The sequence below is a fragment of the Protopterus annectens genome, chromosome 13.part0, assembly GCF_019279795.1.
Source record: "Protopterus annectens isolate FY-2018-M chromosome 13.part0, PAN1.0, whole genome shotgun sequence".
NCBI lineage: Eukaryota > Metazoa > Chordata > Ceratodontiformes > Protopteridae > Protopterus > Protopterus annectens.
In genome coordinates this window covers 1,259,061,668-1,259,083,588 of record NC_056747.1, presented here as the reverse complement: position 1 = coordinate 1,259,083,588, position 21,921 = coordinate 1,259,061,668, and the positions used below count along the sequence as shown (strand labels likewise).

The window sequence follows — 21,921 nt, the reverse complement described above, 5'->3', positions numbered from 1 at the left end:
TAATAAATACTTTGGTACCCCATCTTGAAGGTAAACCTCAGAAATTCTGTGATTTTAGAAATATAATCAAAAAACTCATGGAATTTCTCCTCACCATCAGTCCAGAATATAAAAATATCATCCAAAAACCGCTTGTAGAGGGCCCAACTATTCATAAATTTTGATCCAAAAATAAATTTTTCTTCCCACCAGGCCATGACCAAATTAGCATATGTAGGGGCACACATAGCCCCCATAGCCACATATTTTATCTGCTTAAAAAAATTCACCTTTGAAATAAAGATAATTATTGTTCAATACCATCTCTATTAAAATCATCATGACATATATTTATTTATTGGTGAATTTACTTTCCTTCCTTATCTTTTCTTCAATAAATTCCAAGCCAGCCTTATGTGGGATTGAGGTAAAAAGGTCGACTACATCAACGGTGATAAAAATAATATTGTTGTTGTCTGTTACTTGGATGTCACTTACACTAGTCAAAAAATAAACAAAAACAAAACACAGACTTAACCCTCAGCTGAATTCAGACAGGCTGGCAGGCTGGTCATGAAGCTGATGTCATTGCGCACACCTCTGTGGTTGATGACATTGACAAAAAAAAAATGCTGAAAAAAATTAAAAAAAAGATGGAAAATTCAGGAATTAAGGGGGCCACACGGAAACTTGTGGCACCCCAGTATTTGGACTTCAAAACCAGTAAATGCTGAGAATTCGGTACGGTTGAGAGGTATGGTCATCCTTACTGGTAGAATCTCCTTTCTCCATTCCTGTGTTAGCTTAGTTCTTTTTCTTTTCTTTTTTTAATACACCTATCTGATGTTGTCATTCTCATTCTGTTTCATGTATGGGTCTCAGAGCCGAACCTCAGATCCGGCTTGGCCACCTCCCACAGACTTGAACTTCTAGGCTCAAACTCCTTCCCTTGCCCATAATCCTCTACACCTTGCCCAACCTCCTCAGATCTCATTTGTCGTCAGTGGTAACCAGACATGATTTTTCAGGCTCAGATAAGTTTCACTTTTTCCTTCTAAATTTTTGTGCTCTACTGTTCTCTTTAACCAATTTGTTTTGTATTTCTGCTTGTTCCCTTCCCTCTGGTTAATGTTCTGGTGTGTTAGGCTCCTCACTTCTCTTTGGCCCTTTTTCCATCTCTTCATTCATTCAAAAAAAAAAGTTCAAACTAATTTGCGGTTTATAATTGTAGGTGATTGGATATTTTTCTTATTATAGTCATAGTGGTGTCAGTTCTTGTGTAGTGTTTTGTAGTGATTATGGATAAGCCTACTGGATTTAAGTGGTGTTCCGTTTCGTTTCATGTGAACGGAAGATTCCACACTCGGATACACATGAGTGTTGCGTTTACTGCTTAGGACCAGCTTACCTTGATTCTCCTTACAACATTTGTGAGGGATTTAACCTGTGGGCCTTGCAGGAGAGAAGAAATAAGCTTATTTTAAAAGGCTTGTTACCCGCTACTAGCTCTGATGCTAAGAAGAAGCAGTGCCCTAAGGAGTACTTCCTCAGAGCCACCTGCCAAGGCTCCAAGGTTATTAGATCTGACTTTGTCGGCGCCTAAACCTCTGTCAGCTCCATCTGATCTGATCGACCTCATGGCTCTGAGTGAGCCCTCCATTTCTACTTTGCCCTCAGATCCTAAGCTCTTGGATCTGAATAGTCCTCTTCGGATCTGGCAGTCTCTGGATCCATAGTCTTCGGGGAGATCCGTGGTGTTGGTTTCTCCTACCTTACCTGCCAAGATCCTCAAAATGCCCAGACACTCTTGTCCATCATCGGTGGCTTCCTCTAGGTCCTCTCAGAGCCTTTACCTTGATGTGATTGTGAGATCAATAATTAAGGCCCAGATCCAGATGGGGGTTCTTCTTGCTCTGTCCCCTCATGGATCTGAGCCTACACAGCCTGCGATTTTTTTTCCTTCTCTGAGCCAGCATTCCATTTTGGAGCCCCAGAATAGCTGTCCCCCGAGGGATTCAGGGTCGGATCAGAGGGCCTTTGCTTCCTCTACTCTGACAGCTGCCTTGACTTCCTCTGCTCGAACGTCCTCTGATAGGTTCATAGGTTCGTACTAGGCTATCTGCCCTAGGGCATTTATAAGCCTAGCCAGAGTGTATGTGGCTTACACCACCCCTTAGGATGAGAATACTACGCCCTTTTAGGGTTTAGTTTACTATGCCTCTGTCTAGTAGTGACACAGAGATGACCCCCGGGGTAAACCTACGATCTCCCATCCACTCGTCGAGATTTCTCTTGAATAGAGTCAGTGAGGGGCTCTGCCTAACATGGACTGGGATTCTGTTCCAGAGTGTAGGGAGCCTCTGGGTTATGAATCTGTCCCTCCAGCACGTTCTATTTATTTCTGTGTTGAGGTTTAAGTCACTTGTTCTCATGGCTCTGATGGATTTGGATTTTATGAGGTGGAGCATGTCCATTAATTCAGGATTGGACATGGCCTTGTACGTCAGGCACAGATCACCTCTGAGTAGGCGGTATGCGACTGAATAGAGCTGGAGTTTTTTCAGTCGGGCAGCATATGACATATGTTTAAGACCCTTTATCCTCTTGGTGAGGAACTTTTGGTGTCTTTCCAACTGCTGCAGGTGTCGGGTGAGATACATCCCAAATGGGGCATTGTACTCAATCATTGGCCTGATAAGAGAAGAGTACAGGGGCACAATGACCTCTCTTGATCTAGATGTGAAACCCTTCATGATAAGGTGGGCAATATAGAAGGTCTTCCTAACCACTTTGGCAATGTGAGTGTCAAATGAGAGGTTACTGTCAACCTGGGTCCCTAGGTCCCTGATTACCTCTTCCGTACTTAATGGATTACCGCCTATGTGGTAATTTGTCGGTACCTTGTTTTTCCCAAAGGGTATGACTATACATTTTTTGGCATTCAGCTTAAGGCCATGGCTCTGGCACCAATTATCCATTTCTATGAGGCCTCTCTGAAGGAGGTTTGTGTCCGCTGGAGTATCAATTATGGCACCCAGTTTGCAGTCATCTGCGAACTTTGTCAGTCACAATCCTCCTATGTTTGCCTGTACCTCGGAAAAATAAATGCCGAACAAGAGGGGTCCCAGGACTGAGCCCTGTGGGACACCGCTTGTGACTGGCTTAGAGTCTGACATAGCTCCAGCAACTCTGACCCTGTGGGTTCTGTCCTTGAGCCAGTTTGCAACCCATCTTGTGACATATGGGTTTACATTTAAGCTGGTGAGTTTGTCTATGATGCCCGAGTGGGGTATTGTGTCAAAGGCTTTTGCAAGGTCAAGGTAGGCTGTGTGAACTGCCTTACCCTCATCAATGGCCTTAGTGACTGTTTCAAAAAAGTCGACCATGTTCAAAAGGCAGGATCTGCCCTTGACAAAGCCAAATTGGGTTGGATCCAATGTCTGTAGGTCCCCAATGTCTTTGTTTATGAGTTCCATAATGATCCTCTCCATAGCTTTGCAGACCAGGCTCGTCAAGCTTATGGGGCGGTAATTTCCAGGGTCCGTAGAAGCACCGCCTTTGTGAAGTGGGACCACTGTTGCCGTACACCACTCTTTGGGTACGTATCCTGTAGTAAGGCTAAGATTAAACAGCAGCCTTATGTGTGGGTTTAGTTCCTCTTGGAGTTCATGTAGCACACAGCCCGGGACACCATCCGGTCCCATTGATGCTGTGTTTTTAGCTTTAGAGAGGGCGGCTCTCACCTGGGCATCTGAGATGTTAGGGAGGCTACACTCTGCTGGGATAGTTTTTTCTCCTTTTGGGGGGGGGAGGAGAAATTTGCACTGAACCTGTCTGCCAGAATGTTGGCAATGTCAGTGGGTTCAGTGTATTTTGTGTCAGTTTGGACTAACTCTGAGCATATCTGGGAGTTTCCACCCAGGTTCCTAACATAGCTAAAGAAGGCCTTGTGATTGCCTTTTGTGTCTTTTGCGATTTTTCTCTCAAAGTTGGCCTTGGATGATTTTATGAGTGATCGTAGTTTTTTGCTAGTACTGATCAGAGATGCCTTCCCTTTTAGGGATTTTGCTCTGTCATGTAGTAGCTTCCTCCTCCTGTTGTAAAGTTTGTTTATGGCTGGGGTCCACCAGACCGGGCGCCTGCCTTTGGGGGAATGGGTCTTGGTTTTATTTGGGATTGCATGATCCATGCATTCTTGAAGGTGCCCATAGAAGGCATTTGCAAAGGATTCAGCAGTGTGGGTTGTGGTTTCCACTGGCCCAGGGGGCTTGAAAGATACCACTTCAGTCTTAAGAAGTGTGAAGTTTGCTTTTGAGAAGTTCTTCACTGTGGTCTTTTGTGCAGGGGTGGGGGCGGGATGTGGATTTCCAGTGAGATTAATTTATGGTCTGATCTTACCAAGGAGGGATGTACTTCCGGTGTGGAGCATTTTGTCCCCATGTTTGTGATGATCAGGTCTAGTATATTGTCTCCTCTTGTGGGAATGGTGACTAGTTGTTCCATTGCATTTGAGTTTATGAATTCTAGGAACCTTTGGGCTAGGGTGTTGGGGCTTGAGTAATGTTCCCAGTCTATGTTTGGGTAGTTGAAGTCTCCCAAAATGATGGTATTTGGAGAGACCTTCATACTCTCCAGTGTCTTCAGGAAGGCTGTGTGAGGTTCCTGAGTTTGAGAGGGTGGTCCGTAGCATGCTACAAACTGTAAGGCAGTTTTGCCTATGGTTAGTTGTACCTGGATAGTCTCCGATGCTTCGTGCGTTGCCACTAACCTGGAGGTGTGGGTATCTTTGATGAAAATGGATACTCCCCCTCCTTTTGTGGTTCGGTCCAAGTTTTGGGGCCGGAAAGCATGATATGAGGTAAAACCTGATAGTGCTGGGGTGCTCTCAGGAGCCTTGAACCAGGTTTCAGTCACTGCACAGACATCGATGTTCTCCATACTGAGGAGGGCTTCGAGGGCGTGCATCTTGAGGTTTAGACTTCTGGCATTGAGCAGCATTACCCTTAGTTTTTTTCCACTTGTGTTTTCTAGGGAGGTAGGTTTGTCATTTGAGCCTTGCCTAAAAAAGGCACTATGGGGGTGGCAAGAGCCTTGGCCAATATCAATGATCCGAGTGCATCCCAGATCTGGGATGTCACTGTCTGGTCCAAGGGGAGGGGGTCGGTTCTGTTGCTCTCAGATCAGTCTTCCCCCCACAGAGCTTAGGCCCTCAATAGTGTGGGTCTGGTCCTGTCTGGGAGTCAGGATTCTGGTGGGCTGCTTCCATATTCCTCAGTAGCTTCAGCTCCGGGGGAGCCCAGCAGTATCTCACTGGGACCCTCTGCTTTTCAGGCATTGGAAAAGATGTTCTCTGTTTGAAGAGTGCTCCACCCCATGCTCCTCCTTTGGATCAAGGTCTTGGATCAACCATCCCTGCCCAGGATCAGCCTGTCTCGAAGGACCTCCAGTCTGCTCCACCTGAGGGGGTTCCCTCCTCTTTCAGCTCTTCTTCTGAGTATCCCATGGAAGACATTCTGTGGAAGAGGATGTGCAAAAGGAGGCACGTAGACTCCCCTATGGAGTCTCTCGCCAAGGATACAGATTACGATGAGGGAGAGGGGTCGTCCAAGGACCACCCAACGATGTCTCTTTTGCAGACATTTTGGAGATTTTGAAGGTAGAGGGTGGCTGAACCTCCAAAACCCCTCTCCAGAGGAATCTGGAGGCCTTCAGGACAGGGCCATCTACATCTTGGGTGGTCCCCCTGGCTGAAGCTCTTGTTGACCTGGTTGCCAGTCAGGCCTAAAAGGAGCTGGACATGATAGATCCAGTTCCTAAGTGCCCCAATAAAATACCTTCACCCCCTGAGGATTGCTCCACCTGGAGCAAAGGCATTCCTGTTGATGCTATGGTGGTGGCGATCGTTACCAAGAAGGAGCTTGCCCAGCAGAACTCCACTGTCCATCCACTGAACAGGGAGTCCAGAGTGATGGACAGGTTCAGGAAGCACACTTTGCCTCAGCGATGTCTTCACTCAATTACTTGGCACATTTTACTCGCCTTGATCAAGTGATCAAGGAGCTTTCTGATTCTCTGGTGGAGTCTATGCCTAAGGGAGAGTTCAACAAAATTTCTCCTAAGCTAGTCACTCTCACTTCTATTGACAACTCCCCCATGAGGCTTATTTCACACTCTGTGGGGGTTTCTTCTAGAACAGCTAACACCAGCATTATGATGCGCTGTCATGCCTGGATGCAGCTGTGTGATTTCGTGGAGCCCTTTAAGGCATCATTTGTCAATGCCTCCTTTGATGGGTCCTCGTTGTTCAGATCATCTGTTAAAGACACCCTGACCCACTGTGAACAAGAGGGCAAAACCTTGTCTGCTGTAGGATTAAAATTTTCTGTCTCCCAATGAACCTACTCCAGGAATCAAAGGGGTGCTAAGAAAACTTGGTTTCACAAATCTCAAGGTTCCTTGCCTGATCAAATTGAAGAGCTCTCCTCCAGGGGCCAAAGAGAGGCTTATAATGAGAGATGCCACCCTAAAGGCAGAGGGCTCCAGGGAATCCTTTACCAACAAGCCTTTTCAGTGCTCCTGAAGCACTGCCCAACTGTCCTACTCTGGAGGCAGTCAGGGGTCGTTTTTCTTTACACTCACGCACCTGGGCCCAAATCATGTGAGACACTTGGGTAATAAAAATTATATGATATAACAAAGACATGCATCTGGTGTGTTTCTCCTCGGGCCTCCGCTGAAAATTGGCTTTGTTCCAAGTCGGACTTTCCCAGTAAACAAATGCTAAATAAATATCCAGAGTTTACTACATTCCATTTTCCCTTCCTCCTCCAGAGGTACTGAGGCTGCTCCCGGATGTTCCACCCAGTCAGAGTGAGTTAGCGGCTGAAATCACCACATTGCTGCAAAAAAGAGTCATCCAATAGGTCCTGACTGATCAGAAAGGGTCCACAGCTTACTACCTTTTCTTTTTGGTGCCAAAAAAGACAGGAGACCTGTGGTCCATTCTGGACCTAAGCAATCTCAACTTCTTCATGAAGAAGACCAAGTTCCGGATGGTGATGGTGCAGTGCATACTCCTGTTACTGAAGAAGGATGATTGGATGTGCTTGGTGGACTTCAAGGATGCATACTATCACATAAAAATAGTCACTCCAAGAGTCATCTGACCTTCCATCTGAGAGCTGATCATTTCCAGTTTCGAGACCTGCCCTTTGGTCTCATCACAGCCCCCTGGGTGTTCACCAAGTGCATGGCAGAGGTTGCAGTGCAGTGCATCCATGACTGCAAGGGTTTCAGGTATTCTCATATCTGGATGATTGGCCCCTGACCACCCCCACTCAGTGTCAACTTTGTCAAGCCAGAGATTATCTCTACCAGTTGTCCCATTCTCTAGGCATAACCATAAATGTGGACAAGTGACAACCTACGCTGGTTCAGAACCTACAGTTCACTGATGTTCTCGTGAATGCTTCTACTCTGATAGCTGCCTTTCCCCAACATCTCAGTGACATGTTGAAGTCCCACATTCAGGCTATTCTGCTTTCCCCATCACCTACAGCCAGATTGATTCTGAGAGCTCTGGGCTCTATGCCTGCTGCCATTTTGTTGGTTCTGCTAGCAAGGTATTATATGTCCATTCTCCAAAGGACTCTTTCTATTCAATAGTCTATTCTATGTTGTCCATTATCTGCTCCTATCAGGTTAACAAACATTTGCAGATCCCATCTGAGGTGGTGGATTCAAGTGGATCTGACAATAGGAAGACTGTTCACTCTTTTCTTCCCCTCAGCCATGGTGACCACATATGCTTCCCATGTACAGTAGGGAGCACTTTCCGATGAAGATGGTCTAAGGCACATGGACACAAATAGAGACCAGCCTGTGTGTCATCTTCTTGGAGATGAGGGCTGTTCTTCTGTCATTACAAGCTTTCAGGATGTCCTCCCTCCAGGGACTATTGCTATTCATACTGACAACATGGGTGTTGTCTGGTACATCAACAACAAAGAGGAACCCATTCGTACCCTCTCTGTAGAGAGGCCATGAGGGTATGGGAATGGGTGATCTCTTCAAACCAATTTCCTCTTGCAACACATGTACCGGGGAAATCCAGCATGTTAGCAGACAGGCTTAACAGGTCTATTCTGGTGCCTCATGAGTGGTCCCTCAATCAATCAGTGGCAAATGAGATATTCCACCTCTGAGTTCCTCCCTGCTGTGAATTCTTCGTGTCCCCTTACAACACCAAATGCAGCACTTACATCACTCTGATTCCCCATTCAGGGGACTCCCCAAGGGATGCTGTAGTCCATGACTGGCCTCCAGGACCCCTGTATGCTTACCCTTTTCTACCTTTGCTCCCCAGATTCTTTCAGAAAAACAAATGGTTGAAGAGCTCTGTTATCCTCATTGCCCCCTACTGGCCTTGCCAGATATGGCTCCTCTTCCTCTGGTCTCATCTCAAACATTCTCCTTGGATGCTGGAACCCAAACCAGACCTCCTTTCTCACCTGACTTTAAGATGCCACCTTGATCTCCATACTTTCAAGTTGACTGCATGGTTTATCCACGTCCTATGATTGTTAGAGGGCCCAGGTTTTCTTCCCTGGTCAAAGGTATTCTTCTGGCCTCCCAGAAACAATCTGCTAAGAAGGTTTACAAGAGTAAATGGAAGAGATTCTCTATTTGGGCAATCAATAATAACTTGGACCCTTTTTCCACTCCAATCTCCTCTATTCTATCATTTTTAAAATCTTTGTTTAGGCAAGATTCTAGTTTTGCTACTGCTAAACTGCAACTAGTAGCTATCTCCAACTTTCATTCAGGATTTTTGTCACTGTCTCTTGCTTCTACTAGCCTGTGTAAAACTTTCTTGAAAGGGATCTTTCTTTTTAGGTCTCCTATTAAAGATCCTACATGCCTGTGGGATCTCACTCTGCTTTTGGAAGCCTTTAACCCAGAGTCCCTTTGAGCCGGCTAAGGATTGTGATTTGATGTTTTTGTCTGGGAAGTCCACCTTTCTTGTGACAATCATGTCAGCCAAAAGGGTTTCCAAGTTGCAAGCAGTCTCTTTCAAACATCCTTACATTATCTTTCACAAGGATAGGGTGTTTCTCCATACTAACCATACCTCCCAACTGTCCCAAATTACTCATTTTTTACCGAGTTTTGGGGTCTAAATAATGGGGTGCCATGATTCTTGAGTGGCGCCCCATTCATTTCCCATTTATTTCCCTTTTTCCCAGCTTTTTTTTTAATTGTTTGATTTCGTTTTTTGAGCTGATGTCATCACGTGCGAGATGACATCAGCTCCGTCAGCCTGTCGGAATGCTCAAGGGCATGCATTTCCAGTGTTTGCTTTGAATGGCGTGAGAAGGAAACGGTTGGAGTTTAAGGAAACTAGCCCAGGAGAAACAGTTGGGGTTTAAGAAAACTAGCCCATGACGCTCGTATTTTGCAGTGTTAGTTTTGCTCGTATTCCGTTTTGGCCCAGAACACTCGTATTCTGAACTGAAAGAGTTAGTTTTGCACTTGTAAGTATGTGTGTGTGTGTGTGTGTGTGTGTGTTTGTACACTTTCCCAGTAGCTTTCTATTACTTAAGTAACACAGTTTAAATAACTCCCAAGTTAGGTAACAGATATAAGTACAAGAAAAAAGCACATAGATGTGTTATCGGCTGCTAATCTGCCATCAATGGCTGCACTTCAACAGGTGCCTCAAGTTTGTTTGATTTCCTACTCTGGCCTTGAAGTTATAAGATAATGCACTAGCAAAAGAAGGTTTCTGTCCGATGATCTTTACGTATGTATGTCTTATGGGTTTAAGAATGCAGGAGTACAACAAAGTAACAGCTGAGTGCATATGATGAATGGTAAAAATAAAAATATTTCAGAAGATATTAATGAAATACTGTAACGTAATGTGTCAGTCAGTTGGTTCGTACTGTCTGATTAGAATAATTTAAGCAAGTAGTGGCAATATGGCAGCTGGTTACTGTGAAAATGTACTGCATAGGTTCAATTGCTGTCTGCCCAAAGAAACATTTCAGATATCTTTTCATCATACATATGCAGGAATGCTCAATTTTTCAACACATTAGATCATTCTATGCAGCAAATTCAGGTAAAATGAGAGGTGTGTGTGTGTGCGTGCGTGCATGTGTGTATATGTGTATGTGTATGTGTATGTATGCCCCCAGATAAATACACCTGGTGGCTAGAGGTAGTCAAGCTCAAACCCTGTACCTTGGGTACAGGTAAAAACAGCCTAAAGTCCTTAGCCACCACCACTTGTGAATTTCTTATTTTTTTTGTTCTGTTCCTCATTAATTCTGTGGTTTTCAGGGTTTTTGTGGCAAATCACTGAAGTACTGAATTCTCTAAATAATGACAAACATTTGAATTTCAGTCTTCATATTCTTCAGAAAATAAATGGTTGCACAAAACTTTTTATTCTAGCAATTTTCTAAGTTTATAAGATCATTATTTTACATTTGTCCCTATTTTAGGGATGTATTCCCCCATTATTGGCTTTGTCTAGGTTTTTTGTGCTAAGACGTTGAAAGCTATGGTGAGAAGTGAGAACCGAATTCTGTATTCCCCATTATTGGCTTTGTCCAGGTGTTTTGTGCTAAGAGGTTGAGAGCTATGGTGAGAAGTCAGAACTGAATTCAGTAAATGATAGCCGTTTAAGTTGCAGTCTTCCTATCTTTCAGGAAACTGCTGATTTGGCATAGTGGTATTTTGCTCTGATTGTAGTGCACAGAGTCCTGGGTTCAAGACTTGTCAGTGAAATGCTGCATGGTGGTAACACATTTTATTCTAGCAACTTTCCAAAATTATACAAGCAATATTTAAAATGTGCCCCTGCCTGGTGTTTGTCCTTTTGTCCCCCCCAAAAGAACTGAAATTGAAAATAAGTGCGAGAAGCTGTGCAAGATGCCTATGGCTTACACTACTGTCATTCTATATATATAGGTCTACTTCATATGATCGACAGCTCATATGATTGACAACCAAAACACTGAAAGCTCATATGATCGACAGCTCATATGGTCGACACATAAAGACAAAGCATTATGCCCTTTCCCCATGGTAGCATGACCCTGGAGTAGGAATAAATAGTTGGGGGTGGGTGGCACAGCCCCCACGTTGTGGGGTGTTGGGCCTAGCCCCCCCACATTATTTACATGAATATAGTCAATTCAGTTAAAATTATCCATATGTATGTCTAAAATTTATGACATATGTGGGGGGCTTTGCCCCCCCACCCCCCAATGTGGGGGGCTGTGCCCCCCACAACCCCCTAACTATTTATTCCTACTCCAGGGTTGTGCTACAGTGGGGAAAGGGCATAATGCTTTGGATTTATGTGTCGGCCATATCAGCTGTCGATCATATGAGCTTTCAGTCATATGAAGTAGACCCTTATATATATATATATATATATATATATATATATATATATATATATGTATGTAGATGTGTGTAAGTAGACATTTATGATGGAAATGTTCTGAATTGGGCAGTTTTGTCATTATTGGTTCATGCATTTTGTTTCATTGCCTACTGGAAAAATGTTCAAACAATAAATTTAAAATGAGCTCTAACTTAAATCTAACAAGTGTGCTGTATTATTATACAAGGAATATAATTTAATAAAGTCAGAAAGGTGTATCAAAGAACAGATGTATATTTTTTGTTTTGTGTGCAAGGGGCCTATGATTTGAAAACAGCCCAAAGGTAATCATTATCCACTACTGGCCAGATGCATTTTCTTTGGATGTGGTGTGGGTTTCAATGCTTGTGAGTTTCAAGGGCAGAGAAGTTTTAATGCCAAGTCTATTTTCATTGTGAGACAGTATTACGTTGTTTAGCAGAGCTCTGTTAGTGTTTGTGCATTGTGCTATAAAATGGAAAAGTAAAATCCAAATAATCATTGTAGAAGTAAAGCAGTATGCATGCACATATTAGTGTTTATGGTAAATGGGGCAAAATAGCAAGGTAATGGGACATTGGAATGGCTGTAGGGGGACTCTGGTGCCATATTTTGGTTGTCTGTTCTTCAGTTTGTGTTTGAAAGTTGGTATCCCACAATTCCATTGGAGTGAGTGGGGTTACATACTTATGTATGCAATTTTTACGTTAATCAGTGTACAGATTTGTACCTATTTTTCATTGGCCTTGTCCAGATTTTTGACGTTTCCAGGTTGAGAGGTATGGTACTAACCCTTCTTTCCTGCCAAAGGTGGCTACATCTTCCATTATCTGTGTATTCAATTACCAGTGTTCTTCCCTAATTATATAACAAAGGAGAATACCTTCTACATTCCTTGGATGTTCATAGCTTCATTTCTACCTCCATAGGACAAGGCACTTCAGGAAGTCAGACCAATTATTTGTTTCCTTTTCCCCTGATTGTAAGTGTCAAGCTGTTTCCAAAGTAAAACCTGCAAAGTGGATCACTAATTGTGTTGCCTCCATTTATGAAAAGAATGGTTGGAAATTGCCAGGTCCTCTAAAAGCTCACTCCACGAGGTCTATTGTCGCATCAGTTGCTTTTTCTTCTAGGACTTCCATTAATGACATTTGTGCTGCTGCCACTTGGTCTAATTCTCACACCTTTGTGTACCATTATAAATTGGATGTTGTGTCCAAGAGCAGAATGTCCTTTGGTACTTCTGTGCTCTGGCATATCCTTCCTTGAAGTCACTCAAGAAAATATGTAGCTGGGGACTTTGACCCATATGTGAATCAGACTGAAAAGGACAACATCAGATTTATTAGTTATGTACTTACCATAACTTGGTATCTGTGTTGTCCTCTTGTCATTCTGCTTCACATTCCTGCCCAACCAGACCCCTCCTTCTGAATATGCTTCGGGAGGATCTAGATAGCCTTTGTTATAACTCTGGTTCCAGGTTGAGCTCCTGGGTTTCTTCCTTGAGCTTTGGGGCTGGCAAACATGATCTGAGGAGGTTGGGTGAGGTGTAGAGGATCATGGGTAAGGGGAGGGGTTTGAGCTTGGAAGTTCAAATCTGTAAGAGGTGTCCGAGCCAGAGCCGAGTTTCGGATCCGAGATCCATATGTGAAGCAGAATGAAGAGAGGACAAAACAGATACCAGGTTATGGTAAATACATAACTAATAATTACTGGATTATCATCTGTGGCATAGGCACATTTATATTTATACAAAAGTAATCAAACTGTATTAACATATTAACAAACATTATACTTTACATACATTACTATATATCATATAACCTAAGCAACATTACATAAATTATTCAATTCCTACCCCTTTTTTTTAAACAAGAAACATCTTCATTAAACATCATTTACAACATAAGCAATCATACGTTTATATAAATGAAAATGAACCACACCAACATAATCTTAGTTGCAAGCATTTTACATTACAAACCATACTGACACACTCCCAGTTGCAAACATTATACATCACTTATAATCATTTTCAGTCAAGCATTACATATCTCATTTAAGTCTTGCCTTCTTTTAAACCTCATTTCTCCCTGTATGTATTGTTCCCAAAATTCCCATTTTTCCCATGTAGTTTGCTCCTACCCTTCTCTAAAGATCACAATTCCAGTTATTTTATCTCTGTTACTGTATTTATACTTCTAATATAGTTTGTTCAGATTTTGATTTCCATGTTCCAGTAATTACTTTTTTGGCAGCCACCATAGTTAGATACAGCAAGGCCTTACCATGTCTAGGCAATTCCAATTCTGTATCATAGCTCAGAAAAATCATCTCTCTTGTCACACCAATCCACCCAGCCAGCATCTCCGACAGTACATCCCGCAGGAAATCCTTAAAGTCCACCAACCCATTGTACTCGCAGAAAATATGTTCCCAAGTACTTCTTCCTTCCCTGTCACTCCTCCAACATTTGCTGTCTACCTAGGGAAAAATTCTCTGGAGCCCACTTGAGATATAAAAATATCTATGTAAACATTTCCAAGCAAAAATCCTAAATCTTCTAGATTTGTTTTGCATATTTGGGAGACATATGCATACATACATACATACATATATATATATATATATATATATATATATAGATATAGATATAGATATAGATATATATAGATATATATATAGATATATATATATATATATAATATCCTCCCATTGTTTCTTTGTAAATTGCTTATCCAGTCTCTCTTCCCAACTGATTGATTCTTATAGTTATAATGCAATATTATATATGCGCTACCTTTTTTAATGGTGGCTTTTGTTCTAGATTCTACTAAAAGCTCTACTAGTGCTGGTCTTTCTTTTAGCACCACCCTAGTTCTTTCTCTTTGCCTAAACTCTGATATCAATCCTTGACACGGAGGGCAATTTCTAACCTGCAGTCCAAATAAATTCTTGGCCTCTTCCCATTCTGTTACCTTTCCCCTTCCAGTTATTTGCTCTCAGTACCTTGATTCCTTTTCTCCAATAAATTTTTACATTGCAGTCATCCCTATTGGCATAATTGCCTTTCTCCATTCCTGTGTTGGCTTAATTCTTAGAATACTTTCTGCTACTTTATGGTTATGATATTCTGTATGATTATTGTTATTCTCCTTAAAGGCCTGCATCTAAAATCCCAGTCTCTCCTTGTTTCTTGAGCTTCTTCCCTGTTTCAACATCATCCCTTTCCACTTTGAATTATAGTTTTCTGCTTGTGCTATGTAAAGGAGTCTTAACTGTGTAGCTTTGAAATACCTCTTCAAATTGGGTAATCTCAATCTGCCCTGTTCTACTGGAAGAGTCATAATCCAATGTAACTACTGTCTGTTTATTTTAACTGTGGAGCTTTTCTCCCTGGGCCTCCGCTGAAAATGGACCTACGTCCAGTCGGACACTCCCGGTCAATAAATAAATAAATAAAATATTATCCCATTTGACTCCTGCCATATTCCCCTCTCAGATAAAGTCCTTCAGCTCTTTATTAATTGCTGTCTACAACTTCTCTGGTAGATAAAAGTATGCTTGACCTGTGTATAAGACTAAAGGGACTAAAAACATTTTGACTGCTTGTATCTTACTATCCATATCCATATCCATATAACAAAGCTATAATTTTGTCAGTTTTTGTATTATCCTTTAAGTCTCTTCCCATATATCCTTAGCTACCACACCGGAATAATTTTAATCCATACTCCTAAATATTTCATTTTATTATGTCCCATAAATACGGATATTGCTGAACCAATCCATGTGTGGGTACATAATTTACTGCTTTTGCCTTTGTTTTAGCCTCATTAATTTTGTATCCTGAAAAGATTTGAAACTGCCTCAAAATGTTCCGCAGCACTCTGTCTCTTTCTGGTTTTCTCAGGTATAAAATAATATCTGCAAATAGAGCCAGCTTTTCTTGATGACCATACCAATTATATCCTTGAATCTGAGTCCCTTATTTTCTTTGACAATGGTTCTAAATATAATGCAAATAAAGAGGAAAGAGGACCCCACCCACTTTAATTTTCACCTCCAATCCCTCATATATCCTCCTAATCAACCTTATAATTTTTTTTCAGGAAATGCAAATGCTTCCATTACCTTGCTCATAAATTTCCAGCTTATTCTGTCAGGTGCTTTTTCTGCATCAAGACCCACCAACAACAATGGTATCTTCTTACATTCTGCTTCCCACTTGATCATCAGTGTTCTATTAATGTTGTCAAATGTTTGCCTCCCCTCCATAAAACCAGACGTATCCATATCTATCAATTTTGGCATTACGTTTGCCATTCTTTTAGCCATTATAGACATAAACCCTTTATAATCATGGTTTAGTAGTGAAATGGGCCTGTATGAAGCTGGATCTGATGGATCTTTACCCTCTTTAGGTATTACAGCTACCACTGCTTTCTTCCAGGATGTTGGTACTTCTCCTCCTCTTAAAATACTGTTAGACAAAACCTTCCAGATCTGTATCAGTCTTTTCCCTCCTAGCTTCCAGACTTCCACAGGAATAGTCTGTTCCTGGAGACTTTCCTGTAGATTGGTTATACATCACAATTTTTATGTCATCTCCTCCTGTCCTAACCATTAGTAATTGAGCCTCATCTGCCTCTAACATTGGCATGTTTAATTCTTCCATAAACATTTCCATTTATATCTTTTCTTGATTTCCATATTCTCTGCTTTATACAGACTTTCATAGAATTTCCAAAATATTTCTAATACCTCTACAGGATCTCTTGTTACCTTCCTTGTTATAGGCTCCCTAAGCTTGGTGAAAACCCTCTCTACTTTCTGTTGCCTGAGTCACTTTGCTAAATGTTTTTGCACTCTACTGTTATTATCATAAATAATTGCTTAACAGTAATCTTTCTAAACATGTGCATATTATTGAGGTAATCCCTTATTTTCTGCTTAGCATTCTGCAATTGATCCTCTTCTATGAAAATCCCCCCTATTCTGCAATACTTTAACATTTGTCAGTCCCTCAAAATAATTCTTGTTAATTTTTAACCATAGCACCCTTTCTTTTATTTCCACCCTATTTTTAAACTCCACCTTAATTTTATCCTATTCCCTAGCTACATTTTCAGAAGAAATTTTTATCTCCTCTAATAGTTCCTGAGGAATCTCCACTATCCATCCCTTAAATTCCTCTCTTTTTAACAGATAGGTAGGAAAGCACCAGTGTCTCATTTTTATTTCATTACTCTGTGTTTTTATTTTAGTTATTATTGGCACATGATATGAAATTGTTATTGGGTGCATATCAAGACCTTCAATCAAATGCACATGTTCCTGTGAAATTTAATTTATGTCTAGCCTAGCTCAATTTTTATATCTTGGGGGATAATATGTAAATTCACTCCGAACTCGTATTACTGAATTCACATCTTCCATGCCAAATATTTTCATAAATTTCTTCAAAAATGTATCCTCCTTTGTTATACTTTCCCTTTTGGACCCCCCCAGACTTAGCTTCACTGTTGCAAATCACATTCCATTCCTCACCTGTAAGTAATATTCCTTGCTGAAAACTAATTATTTCTCTCAGAATTTTCTTAAGCTCCATTATAGCAGTTTTAGGTGGAATATAAATATATGCCAGTGTAATCCTTCTACCTTGCCAGTAGCCCCTTACCACAACAAATCTGACATTACTATTGTTTTATCCTCAATATAATACTCCTCTTTTACTTTGTCTCAGGTATTCCTCTGAATAACCGTCCTGAAAACTTTTCTTTATCAAATTCACATGTTCAGTTCTTTCTAAGTGTGTCTCCTGTAACATAGCTATTTGCACTCTACATTTTTAATATAGTTCACTACTCTTTCTTTATTTATCTGTGAGACAGTTGACTTTTAAAGACATTACATAAATGATCATTGTATTAAAAATTATATACTTTTATGTATAACACCTTTTTGTTAAATGTCTAGTTCCACCTTTTGTGTTACATGGCTACACTGTTTGACAGGTTGAAGTTTTGTACAGTTGTTTCTTGTCATATTCATTTCACCCTGTGTCACATCTTACAAAACTTTTTGTTTTATTGAAAGCCCTCAAACAACAAAACAAACACATCCCCAGTATCCCCTAAAATCTATTAACTTAATACTAACACAAAAAACTGTGTACATCTTCAAATACTGAAGTTTTACCCTCCTAATAGGAACAAAAGTCCCAAACTGTGACAGCAACACTCATAGACTTGAGTTAACCTAAAAGAAAGGTTAAACATGCTAAGACGCATGGTGCACCCGGTGCTTCTACTAAATCTTAATTGATTTTGTCTTTTCTTTATAGCGCTCCCAGCTGGGAAAACTCCTGAATACTTTCAGAAAATATTATTTTCTAGCCAATTTCTTTTCTCAGTTTCTTTCTTCAGCCAGTCACTCTCCACCAGCCTGTAGCCAGTTTCTCTCTATCAGGTTGTCTCCATGGAGACATGAGAATCAGGCAGCCAGTTTCTCTTTATCAGATTGTTTCCATGGAAACATGAAGACCAACTGCAGAATTGCTACTGAGCATACATGTTTGCTAGAAAAAAGCCTCATAATATTCAATATTTGTTTTCACTTACTGCTAAAACTTGTCATCAAATCAGTCCAACGTCCTCAATCAAATCATTTCCCCACACAATAATGAGAAAAAGCACAGCAGCCTCTCTTTTGTCATGCTCTTTCAGCTAGGCTTTTTTCATTGCATTACCTACATTTCTTAAAAATGAACAAGAATGGAGAAAGGGAAAAGCAGCAGCACCTGTTTACAATTCCCATTACACTTAAAATAACTGAAAACTTTACTTTATAGCATGCAAAGAAAACCATACACTACAAAAATACTGCTAGTGAGAAAGAAGTAATTTACTTACAGTTAACGTTCTCCCTTCTCTTCCCCTCCCAAAGCATTTTTTGAACATTAATGACATGAAGTAGGGCATATGCTTTAGAGTCCCCTACAAGTCCAAAAAATCCTGAAAAAGTCCAATATTTACAGATTTTTTTGTTCTTTTACATTTCACACATATAATTATTGCATTGTAATCCCACATTAAGTTACTGTTTTATTACTGTTCATCTCCACCTCCCAAATCCTCTGTTTCATTTCCAACATACTATTAATTCTTCTAGTCAACTGTTGTGCTCCCTTCCTTCTCGCCAACTTGTCAGCTTAGTTTTTGGTATACTTTCTGCTACTTTATGAATGTCATATTCTGGATGACTGTTTTGTTTTAAACACCTTTATTAAATTATCACTTAAGACATAGGCAAACAGGAGATTCTTCTGATAGGGGTGACTGCAATTAGGGATACAGACAATAGGCAAGAGGGGGTGGGAGTATATTGGAGAAAACTGACAAAGGAACCAAGGTATTGAGAGCAAATAACTAGACAGGGAAAGGTAATGGAATGGGAAGATGCAAAGAACTTATTCAGACTGAGGGTGAGAGATTGCCTTCTATATCAAGGATTGATATCAGTGTACAGGCAAAGAGAAAAAAAGAGGGGTCTTAAACAAAAGACCAGCACTGGTAGAGTTCTTAGTAGAATCTAGAACATAAATGGCCATTAAGAAAGGAATAATTAGTAGAGCATATAAAATATTGCATGGTAACTATAAAAATCAATCAGAAGAGGTTAGGAAGATTTGGGAAGTGAGACTGGATAAGCAATTCACAAAGAAACAATGGGGCATATATGTATGTCTTCCAAATATGCAACAAGATCTAGAAGATTTAGGATCTTTGCCTGGAAGTGCTTATGTAGATATTTTTATACTACAAGCAGGCTCCAAAGAATCTTTCCTCAGGCAGACAACAAAGGTTGGAGATGTGATGGGGAAGAAGAAGGTAATTGGAAACATATTTTCTGGGAGTATAATTAATTGTCTGACTTTAAAGATTTCCTGCAGACTGCTCTGTTAGAGATGCTGGGTGAGCAATTTGGAGTGACAAGGGAAATTATTTTTGTGAGCTATGATACAGAGTTAGAATTGCCTAGATATTGTAAGCCTTGCTGAGTCTAATTATGATGGCGGTCAAAAAGCAATAACAAGAAAATGGAAATCAAAGTCTAAACCATCTTTACTAGAAGTAACAAAGACAATAAGATAGATAAAACAACTGGAACTGGGATCTTTAGAAAAGGGTAGGAGTAAATTGCACATAAAAAATGGGAAATGTGGAACTACTACATGCAGAGGAGGAATGATGTTTAAAAGAAGGCAGGAAGTGAATGAGCTATACAATGGTTAGCTGATAATGACTATATCTATATTAAAAGTGATGTAGAATGTTTGCAACTGAGATTGTGCCGCTATGATTTATTTTCATTTATATAAATGTAAGATTGTCTGTGTCACACGTGATAATTTAATAAAGATGTTTCTTGTGAAAAAAAGACATGGGCAAACATGCCTTAACAGAAAAGAAAACAAACCATTTTAACATTTTCTATTTAAATACAAAATGCATCACATATATCTTTTTAGCTACTATATTCAGGCCAATATTACTAAAAAATGCTGAATTCCTGCCTCCCCTTAAACTTCACTCCTCCTCCTGAGCATTATTATGCATGCATTATTCCCACAATGTTCATTTACTTACATACAATTTGTTCCTTCCCTTTACTGAAGATCCCTTTTTCAGTTCTTTTTTCTCTTTATAATATTCAATACCTCAAATACAGTTGGTGTAGACTTTGATTTCCATTTCTAGTAATTGCTTAATACAACTTATGTCTAGGCAATTCAGGTCCAGTGTTGCAACTCAAAAGAATAATTTCCTTTATTGTAACAATTAGCTCACCAAATATTTCTGACTCTTTAGGGAATTTTTAAAATCTGCCAACTCATTACACTCCCAAAACGTATGTTTTCAATTACCTCTTTCTTCTCCATCACACCTCCATTATTTGCTATCTACCTGAGGAAAAATTATTTGAAGTCTGCTTGGGGTATAAAAATACATATGCAAACACTTCCATGCAAAGATCCTAAACCTTCTGAACCATACATATGTCTTCCCATTGTTTTCTTGTAAATTACTTGTCCACTCTCTCTTCCCAACCTTTTCTAACTAACCTCCTCTGATTGATTCTTATAGTTATCATGCAATATTTTATATGCCCTACTAATTAACCCTTTTTAACAGCTGCTTCTGTTCTAGATTCAGCTAAAAACTTTAACAGTGCAGGTTTTTCACTTAAAATTCCCATATCCCTTTCTCTTTGCCTGTACTCTGAGATCAAGCCTTGGGAGGGAAGGCAGTCTCTAGCCTGCAATCCAAATGTCTTCTTGGCCTCATCCCAATTTATTACTTTTCTTGCTTCAGTTATTTGGTCCTGATATTGTGGTTCCTTTGCCTAGTAAATTCCACACCACTCTTGCCAATTTTCTGTACACCAACTTACAGTTATCCCTATTGACAAAATCTGTCTCCATTCTCTTATTGGCTTACTTCTTAGAATACTTTCTGCTACTTTATGAATATAATCTGTATGGTGGTTATTCTTCTTAAGGATATGCTTCCAAAATTCGGCATTCTATTTCTTGAACTTCCGTCTTGCTTCATCATTATCCCTTTTTACTTTGAATTATAAGCTTCTGATTGTGTTATGTATATGAACCTTAACTGTGTAGCACAAAAATATCTATTCAAATCAGCTAAACCTAAACCTCCTTGTTTTATTGGAAAGAATAACTTATGTCACTTAACTCTTGCCCTCATTCCATCCCAGATAAATTCCTTCAATTATTTATTAACTATTGTCCACAACTTCTCCTCTGGTTGATAAAAGTATGTCTGACCTGTATAACAAGAATAAAGAAACAAGAAACATTTTTTTCACTGCTTGTATCCATAAATACAAGTTTCCAGTTTCCCAGTTTTTGTATTATCTTTTCTTTAGTCTCTTCCCACATATCCTTAGCATCTGTAACAGAAGTCTTTTTAATCCATACTCCTTAATACTTTATCATGTCCCCATAAATATAAGTATTGCTGAGCCAATTCATATGTGGGTACAAAATTTATGGCTATAGCCTTTGTTTTATCTTCATTAATTTTATATGCTAAAGACACCTGAAACTGTCTCAACATGTTCCACAACACTGAGATGTCATTTTTTTCAGGTACAAAATAATCTCATCTGTAAATAAAGCCAACTTTTTTTGATTACCATACTAATTATATCCTTTTATTTCTGAGTCCATTATTTTCTTTGCCAATGTCTCTAAATATAAAGGAAATAAAGGGGAAAGAGAACACCCCTGCCTGGTTCCTCTGTTCAAACACAGTTTATCTGAGAGTAACCCTTGACTTTAATTCTTGCCTCTGATCCTCATACATCCGCCTAATTAACCTTATTATTGTGCCTTACTCATAAAATCCCAGCTTACCATGTCAAATGCTTTCTCTGCATCAAGACCCACCAACAACAGAGATATTTTCTAACAT

At 40.1% G+C, this 21,921-nt stretch overlaps 1 protein-coding gene across 1 annotated transcript in view; it reads left to right on the top strand.

Annotated features, from left to right (window-relative positions):
- Positions 1-9,365: 9,365 nt before the first annotated feature.
- The window catches only part of LOC122788239 (complement C1q tumor necrosis factor-related protein 4-like), a 300,318-nt gene continuing 287,762 nt past the window's right edge, over positions 9,366-21,921 (top strand). The window contains exon 1 of the mRNA XM_044055276.1: positions 9,366-9,512. The gene's annotated coding sequence lies outside the window, so the exon portion shown is untranslated. The remainder of the gene's footprint in view (positions 9,513-21,921) is intronic.